This window comes from Pinus tabuliformis, chromosome 6 (genome assembly GCF_031772625.1).
Source record: "Pinus tabuliformis cultivar Carrire ecotype Pingquan chromosome 6, CPIR1, whole genome shotgun sequence".
NCBI lineage: Eukaryota > Viridiplantae > Streptophyta > Pinopsida > Pinales > Pinaceae > Pinus > Pinus tabuliformis.
The window spans coordinates 525,005,588-525,015,259 of NC_142292.1; positions in this window are offsets into that span (position 1 = coordinate 525,005,588).

The following is a 9,672-nucleotide window of genomic DNA, read 5'->3' on the forward strand; positions in this document are numbered from 1 at the left end:
AGCCAAAATCTTGGCTCCCAAAATCTTGTTCTATGAGTTATGAGGTTCTATTTATAACAAAGGGTGTGGTGACCCTTGACATTCCCATTTAACTTTTTGACTACCCTCATGAATCTTCAACTCCTTTACAAATAACTCTTTACATTACATAGTGACTGTTCACATTCCACTAATGACACTTGGAATTTCACTTACAATATATTTACAAATAATATACAATTTCCACATATACCCATGTGGGACAAAATAGGCTAGAGTTAGCCTAACAAGACAAACACTATGACTCAGAAGCTTGGGGAAATACCAACTCGACAACATCCTCTTGATGATATTCGGTGATGAACTGATACCAAGCTTGGTATTGCGCTATGGTGTCCCCATACTGTTTGGTGATGTCTTTCTAGAAACAGACTCTTACCTCCATGGCATCTGGGTATATAGTCTTGGAGACTTTGTCCAACTCATCTTGAAGCATGAACAACATTTTCCTGAGAATGGTTGGAACACCAATGTACTTATGCATGTTGTTTGTGCTCCATTACAAGTCATCATTGGTGGCCTCTCGCATTAACTTCTTTATGTACCTATCGACCTTCAGCCGAAAATGGATCTTCCCAATGGCTTGGGTGAGGGAACCGATTGAAGGGATCATGTGTGTCCTCACCATGACATCCAGACTCTTGAACAATTGTGCATATGAAGCCTCAATGCTACTGATGAGCGGAGGGAGCTACTCATAGTTCTGGATCAACATCTAGATTCGTGCTTTGTCTAGCTCTTCCTGTGGCTTCATTATCTTATGCAAGTAAAGCGGGGCTCCCTTGTATCTCATTGTCCATTCTTGTATGGGTGAAATAGCAACATGTATGTCTTTGAGAGTTTGGTGAATCATCATGTGTCGATGTTGAAAACCATATAGATGTACAACTGTCTTGTGCATGGTGACAAATCCGTCATAAATTCTCGGCATGGTGGTCTCAAGATTCGATACTACAGTAAGCATCGCTTTCGTCATCTCTGCCATATGGATCATGTGGATTGTTCTACCCTTTTCTTGGTCACTTGCAATTCCTTTTCCATATGATCATTCTCTGCTAATAATAACTTTACATTTGAGCTTGTGGATTATGCATAAGTGTTAGTGGCATTGGCCATGATAGCTAGATGCTTTCTAACATCCAACATGATCACCCTTTCCTTCATAAATGCAGATGATACTTGATCATCCAGTAAATTATTTCTCTGTGCCTGTACAATCTTTTGCTGCAACTCATCAAAGGATATATTGTACACTTCCATCATCGGATCATCATCAAGGAGAACAACCTCTCCTTGCTCACTCGGGATTGGTTCTGACACTAGAGGTGATGGATACTACGGGGCAACCTCGGATGCTCTTGGCATGAGGTCGGTATCTTGGTCCTGTGGCTCCTGTGCCAAATCTATAGCTTTTGACCCCATACAGAAATTACCTGCATACGAATTCTAAAAAAACAGAAAATAAACAATGGTGAGAGCATAAAACATAAAACAGATATACACAGAGATTTTTCCCCTGGATCCCAAAATCAAGACTACTAGATTGATTTTTCATTATATTCCTTTCAATGTTACAATACATATATACATGTTGAAATCCATAAACCCCAATCCATTAACCCTATATTAGAACATAACCGTAGTTCCCTTAACCAAATCTACAGAAAGTACCATGGACAGAAAACCATCATGCCCAAAACCATGTGCAAAAAACATGCACAAAACCATAGGTAGGTTCGCCCACCTAACACTTGTCTTTAGAACAACCTGTGATGGCAAAGTTTTAATGCATGCAACCTGCACTAGTCAATGCAGGTTGCTTTCACAAAAAGTGCGATGAACACCTAGAAATGAGGAAAAAATAAAATTAATTTCGAAGTTTCTCTCTTTGGAAGCTTTAGGAGTGGTTTTAACCATTCACTGTTAGATCAGATCTCGAGCTCCTATTATTGAGGTATTATCTCTTATCTCCTAGAACTTACCTCCCTCTAAAGAGGATCTAAGCCCTAGAATGGTAAAACCAAAGCCACCTCATGTACCGTATAAATTCAGCATCTACCATAAAGTCTTGGTTGGCTTTTGGAGACTCTAAATTATTCCCTTATGTTGCTCGTTTGTGTCTAGAGGTCCATAATCCATCCATGTGCTTTAGGTGTGATTGAAAGCTTATCATTGTGGAAAAGGAATGACAAGATCACTCGGAGATATTCACAAGGTCGAGCCCTACAAGGATTTTAATCTTTTCTTGTCTTTCTTAATACAAAAGTGTTGTGTTTATCATATACACTATGTCTCAATTATCCATATGTAGAACATGAATCATTGACTTCTTGTTTAGAGTCATTTTTATATGTTATTTGTATATTTTGGTTCTCTTGCTTGCTTTGGATGATTTGCAAGTTTTACTTTTGGAAATTGGAGTCGGAGTTGGAGTTAGAAAGTAAGGTGTAGGAGGAAACTTGCATTGGATTCCAAGTAGGTTTTCCTTCCATATTTCAAAAATATCTAAGGAAAAACATGCATTTTTGTCTTGGTTGTTTTTAGACTAATCCACTTGGTCTAAGGAGATTGCTATTGTCTGTGGAAGGAATTTATCAACAAAAAAACTTAGTCAATCCATTGGGGAACAAGACGTTCTTGAGTGGTTTTATTTGCCTATCCTTTTAGGACCTATGAAATCGACTTTATTTATCTTGTTTAGCTTATCATTGGACCTAGGAAGCTCAATTTCGAGCTTGGTTAGGGTTTAATTTGCGTGTTTTGAGCAAACTTTCCCCCATCGCACTTTTTATTCTGAGACAGAGTGACCTAGTGCACTTGTCCCATTTCGTATGTGTGGTGGTTCACATTGGTTTCCATACATTACCTGCGATGATCCTGTAAAAAACAAAAAAAAAAAACAAAAACAAAAAAAACAAAAAAAAACAAAAAACAAAAAAAACAAAAAAAACAAAAAAATAAAAAAACAAAAAACAAAAAACAAAAACAAAACAAAACAAAAACAAAAAATAAAAATAAAAAAATCCATTTTCCCTATCTTGCTCTCAATTATGTTTTGTTTGCAGTTTCTTCTTGAGTCTCTAGTTTGTCCAAGGTCTTTGTAAATCTAGCAACTTGTTTATCATTGAGTGTGATTTCCTTTTGATAAGGGTTTTCTCATTTTTTTTCTTCTTCTTGTCATTTAGGGTTTGTATCATTTTACTTATTTATTGGTCTTCTGAAGGGATTTTCATATTACAGTTCCAATGTGTTTAAATTTGTCTTGATTCAATAATCTAGCCATATTTTAATTTTTCATTGCATTGAAAATTTGAAAGAAAAATAAAATAATTTCATTTTCTCATACATTAAGGATTTGAACTTTTTAATTGGAATAGTGAATTTGAAGATATTGTATGGAATTTCTTATTTTCTACATCATTGTTTGAAACTCCCCTGCTTTAGTTATATCTTCATCGGATGAAAAGAGTTCTTTCTCATACTAGTTTCATTTTAGGAGTTCAGATGAATTCATTTCAATCCTTGAAACTGAAACCTTAATCAAGATAAACATTAAAATTTATCAATTAACATCAGGATCATTTGAAACATTAAAAACACATTTAGTGTTCTAGGCTAGAAGATGTGTCCCGACGTCTCTAAATGTAGGAATTTTCGTTACTTTTTAGTGTTACATTCTGGGGATGGTTGGTTTTCCACGTACATTGGAGTATATCATAACGTTCTTCCATGTACCTTTTGGTTTATAGGATGATTATTCATGTATAACGAGTATATTGGAATGCCCCCAACATATGGTAACGCATTAGACATCACTACTATGAATTGTGCTTCCACATACCTTCGGGTTTATTTTAGAAGCTCCCATTAGGTTGAAAACTAGCCCTATGTAATCGAGTCAGTCGCCTTTTCATCTGTGATACACCTAACACAACTACATTTGAGGAGATTTCCTACACATACCTAACAGCATATTGCAGTTCATATTGACCTGGTAATCCCTTCATACCTAGTGACCTTTTTCACTATTATTGTTTCTTTGATTGAATTCTAACTTTTTACTCCTTAGTATACCTTGGGTTGAGTCTGATGACAACAATTTCGAAGTATCCCAGACAAGGAAACCCCTTTAACGAGAATCCTAGTCTTTTTCTTTTTATTGTAAATATCGGTGCCCCTTACATGGCTATGTTTCCACTTCCTAGATTCACGATAGGTTTACCGGTATGGTTGTTCACAACCTCCTTAGTTCTAAATGTCCCAAATGCTTCACAAATAAGTTCTCCACCTGAAAAACACCAACCTTAAGTTGACCCTTTTCCTTGTTCACCCATTGTCTCTTCTTCCCTTTCTTCTTCTTCACCTAGCAAATGTCTTGATCCTAGTAACTAGGAACTAAGAAGATGAAGAAGCAAAATAAGCAAGGGGGAACCAACCAACCATTACTATGAATGTATCTAGTGCTTCTAAGCCTCATAATGTTAAATTCCCTTGCAAGATTTTTAAGAGTGGTCACCTTCTTAGATATTATCCTGGTATTCCCCAAGGATTAGAAGTGTGGTCCACATGCTCACATCATCCCTTGTTATCGGCCTCTAGAGATCATGCCGGTGACAAACCATCAATTAGTGATAATAAGATTCCCAGGAAAAAGGGTAAAGTTAGGTTTCCTTGTAGGTTATGTGAAGGGATTCATTAAACTCACCTTTTCTCTCATATGGATGAATCCCCAAAATTGTTGGAAAACCATATTGTTTCTCAATGACAACTTCCAATTGGTTACCTAAAGATTTCCCCCGATCCTCCATTAGTGTATGATGTGATTGACCCAATTCCGTGTTTAGTCAATCCCACTTGCCCTGGGAATAAATCCCATGAGCCCTTTTCCAACCAACCATTCGTTGAGGAAGTGGTCGACTTGATTCCATCTATATTCGGTCATACTCTCCCCTTAGAGAATGAATTTAATGCCGCTCAGTTTCTTCTTGTTACTTTATATCCCACCGAACAAGGGGGCATTTATCTCATTATCATAGAACCCCCTCCAAGTAATGAGGTAATTTCCTTTTATTGGAATCAATTAAATTAGTTGTGTCTCCCTTCTTATATGCCCTTCCAAATCATGGTGAAGGCTTGGGATAAGAACATATATCTCATTGTTATAGATAAAGGCGTTTCAGTTAGCATTTTATCCTCAACTTCTTGGAAAGCTTTAGGTTCCCTTCAACTTGTGTATGTTACTCAGAATTTTTTGGCTTAACAAAAAGACCAGTGAACCTTTAGGGATCCTTCCTCAGCTACCTATTACCTTAGAAGGAAAATTTGTTTGTATTGATCTTATGGTAGTCCAAGACCCCTTGGATTTTAATTTTCTCCTTGGGAAATACTATGTTTATGCCATGAACATTGTCGTGTCCACACTCTTTCAAGTGATGTCTTTCCTGCATGATGGAAAAATTGTGACTATTGACCAACTTTCATTCGTTGGTCCTAATTTGACTACCAACCATCCAACTTCCCTAAACATTCCTAATATGCAAGTGGTATCCCCCTCGCCACAGGTTAATTATGTGGAAACTTGTTCCATGCCTGCACATACTAATGAAGAAGAGTCTCTCATAGTTTGCTTGACTTATTTTAACCTAGATATAGTAGGTGATATGCTAAATTATTTACTGGGGAAATTGAAGCCTAATCTTCCTACCCTTATTATATCCCTTGATACATTCCATAGCATTGTTCTTCCATCCAATGAAAACCTTGTGGAATCCATGATCAAGCCATTGATATGTATTCCTCCCATAGCCTTGGCCTCTTGGGGAGCATGATCAAGGTAAATAGTGCCATGAACATAGTTTCTTTTATGTTTCAAGCTTGCATAAAAATGAAACAAACCTTCGAGCATAGTTCCTTTATTGTGCCAAGCTCGTTAAAAAATGAAATAAATCCCCTCTCGTCAATTTGAAACTTTGACTAGATCTTGTATATTTTGATTTTAGTTGTTTACTTGATTTAAGAGATTAACCTTCATTATCCGCCCATATCACATGATCCTCTTCCTTCCTTCATGGTGAACATATTTCTATAAATAACTAACACTCTATCTAAGTCCATGTGAAGAGTTGGCAAATGAAACAAAGTTGGGGGGGCATGCCTTTATTTTTATGTCGAGGGAAATGTACTTATCTCAAGCATAATTTTTCTTTGTTTCAAGCTTGTGTAAAAACAAAACCAATCTCAAGAATAGTTTTCCTTTTTTTCAAGCTTGTGTAAAAAATAAAACCTATTCTAAGATTGGTCTTGGTTCACCATTATTCCTCCTTATTTCCAACCCCATCAACTTCTGGCATTAGCCCTCTCTCTTATTCATGTCGTAGCTTAATGGTAGAGCATACCCAATCATGGATGCCCTAGTATAGCACCCTTTTGTTGTCTTGGTATCCATGCAGTCATTTTTATTACCTTTTCAGAATCCCTCTTTCTGACCTGCCATGACCTACAATATGAGCTCCCTGTCCTCTTCTTTGTCATATTTATGGATTTACCTTAGAAGGATTCCACACTTTATCCCACATGATTTCCACTTTTTATCAACATGTTTCTGCAAGATGAGCCTTGGTTTTCTCATTCTATCGTCACCATCTTCTTGGCAAATCCTTGGCTTTCACTTGGTGTTTTACCCTTTCCTAGAGGAACTGTTGCGATGAGTGGTCTTATTGGCCTACCTCTTGACCTCCACATGTTTTTAGCAATTCCATCATGACCTAGAACCAGTTGCTACCATTTACACCACCCATTCCTCCAGGAGGAGTTTCCTTTAATCTTTGTTCAGACTCCCAAAATATGAAAAGATTTTCTAACACTTGTCTCTTTTTCACTCGTTAAATTAAATGAAAGGACGTATGCCCAATATATGTTTAACCCTTTTTTCGGGTTGGATAGACTATTTACAATAAAGGAATACTTTAGTGAAGCATGATTAAAAGGTTTTCCTGGGTATTATTTTATGCCTTTTCAGGCCCAAGAGACCAAATTTACTAAAAGGAAACTCTTGGAGTTTTCTTTTTAGCCTCTTTTTCAAACTCTATAAATATGAAAAAGAAGTCGAGTTATACCTTCGTTGGACTTGTAAAACTGTAAATAGCATAGGACTCGTCAAGCATGATGAAACTGAACCACTCCTTCTCAGGGTTTGTTAAAATTACTCATAAGGTTTCATCCAAAGGATGAACTTACAGGTCAAACATATGTTATCCTCCTCAAGCTTATGAAAAATAAAGAGGTACTAGCTAGAAATGGTTGGGAAATTGGGAAAAACAATATGCAAAACCTATTTATGGCAATGAGTCGCTCTTAAACATGAGACTCTTTCACCTCTATGAGTGTTTTGGGTTGGGAAATCTGCTTGCCTCTATGTTGATCACACCTTATTGAAATCCTTCATGGTGGTTCTTTGAGTCAATGCTACCAACTCCATAAAAGTGTTGTTGATATGTTCAAGAGAATTCCACCCTTAGTTGACATCTGCTACAATACTTTAAGCCTTTCTTCATTTCTCTTGCCCCTAAATCATCTCTGAGTCATCACATTCTATCTCAAGTCTCGATACATGTTTCATGTCATTGATGGGGGATACATTAAGGCCTTCTTGTGGTGATTCGCTTCCTATAGACATCAACACATTATCTAGAAATTTGACTTAGAAACTCCCTTCAGTGCCTTAGAACTTGCATACCTCAATGGAAAGTCTCCTCGCTTTTGGAGACATGTTCTCATAATTTGCCTTCGACCAAGAGATTGTGTGTGGTGTTCGACTTCAACTCACGTTAGAGAACTTTTGAGGTCTAAAATGGGCCTCCTACAAAAAATTCACAACCAAAATAAACTTTATAAGAACCAAAATGATTCAATATGATGATGTCAACCATGGGGAATGATTCACAATTTTTGGGGTAAAAAAGTAAAAATATTAAAAAATAATAAAATAATAAAACTACTTTTTCAACTTGTATTTTCAACTTATCTCCCTAATATTTTACTCAAATTTTGAGCGGGATACTCGTTGGATGCAAAATTTATTTCCTCATCCAAGGATTACCCATGTTGCATACTTTCGATGGATCCTACTACACGAAAAATGAGAAACACATGAAAAAACATGATTGCAATAATGTTTTTCATGTATTTCTCATTTTTTGTGTAGCAAGGTCCATTGGAAGTATGCATCATGGATACTCCTTGGATGAGGAATCAAATGTTGCATCTAATGAGTGTTCCCACTCAAAATTTGAGTAAACCCATAGGGAGATAAGTTGAAAAAATAGCTTTTTCTTTTTTCCCTTTAAAATTTGATGATGTAATCTAATCTTATTTTATAATTTCCTTAGGAGGCCCATTTTAGACTTCAAAATTCCCCTAATGTTTATTCACACCTGATGGATTGTGTGTTAGTACCTTGAGCTCCATTATTATCATTATCGGTGGTACCTCTCGCATCTGTTAATGGATCTAATCATTGGTCGGTAATTAGATGGTGTCTACCATGTTCAAGTCCAACACATCTATTCACATGGTGTAACTCATACTATCGATTGATGGGGTAGAAGACCCTAGATCTAGTTTCATCCATTTGGGTTGCTATTTCAGGATTCATATAAGACCTATAAAGTATGGTGGCTATGGTCTACAAAAATTCATCCAATCATGGGTCCACAATATGTCATCAGTGGATGTGACTTTGAACATTGTACATGTGAAATGGCTTAAATGTTGAGTATGGGTATGCCTACCTCAGTAGTGATATAATGATGATAATGTATTGTAACAGTGAATTGATAATCTCAACCAGTTGATTCTTGATCTGGACTTTTCACATGGTAAATCACTTCAGTCCTCAACCAGAGCTTCTGAATTTATACTTTAGGGGGAAATATATTATAGGTAATTTTTTCACATTCAACCAAATGGCCCTGAACATGAATCTATCAGCATCCATTTACATTTTTCAATCATCCCCTACAAAGCCAAAAGTAGTCTCATTCCAGAAGTTACAAGAATCTTGGATTACATTTTCCAAAAACCCTAATTTTGTGGATCAATGCATTTGTCTTTAGAGAAACCTGTGATGGCACAGTTTGCGTGCATGTAACCTACATTGGTCAACGCATGTTTCCTTCATAAAAAGTGTGAAGAACACCTGGAAATGAGGAAAAATAAAAATTAATTTTGAAGTTTCTCTCTCTATAAGCTTCATGAGTGGTTTTAACCATTTAATGTTGGATTGGATCTCGAGCTCCTATTATTGAGGTATTATCTCTTATCTCCTAGAACTTTCCTCCCCCTAAAGTGGATCTAAGCCCTAGAATGGTAAAACCAAAACCACCTCATTTACGGCCTTTAAGTTCAACATCTACCATAGAGTCTGGGTTGGTTTTTGGAGACTTTGAATTATGCCCTTGTGTTGCTCACTTGTGTCTAGAGGTCCATAATTCACCCATGTGCTTTAGCTATGATTGAAGGCTTATCATTGTGGAAAAGGAAGGACAAGATAACTAGGAGAGATTCACAATGTTAAGTCCTACAAGGGTTGTAATCTTTTGCTTCCTTTATTAATACAAAAGTGTTTTGTTTCTC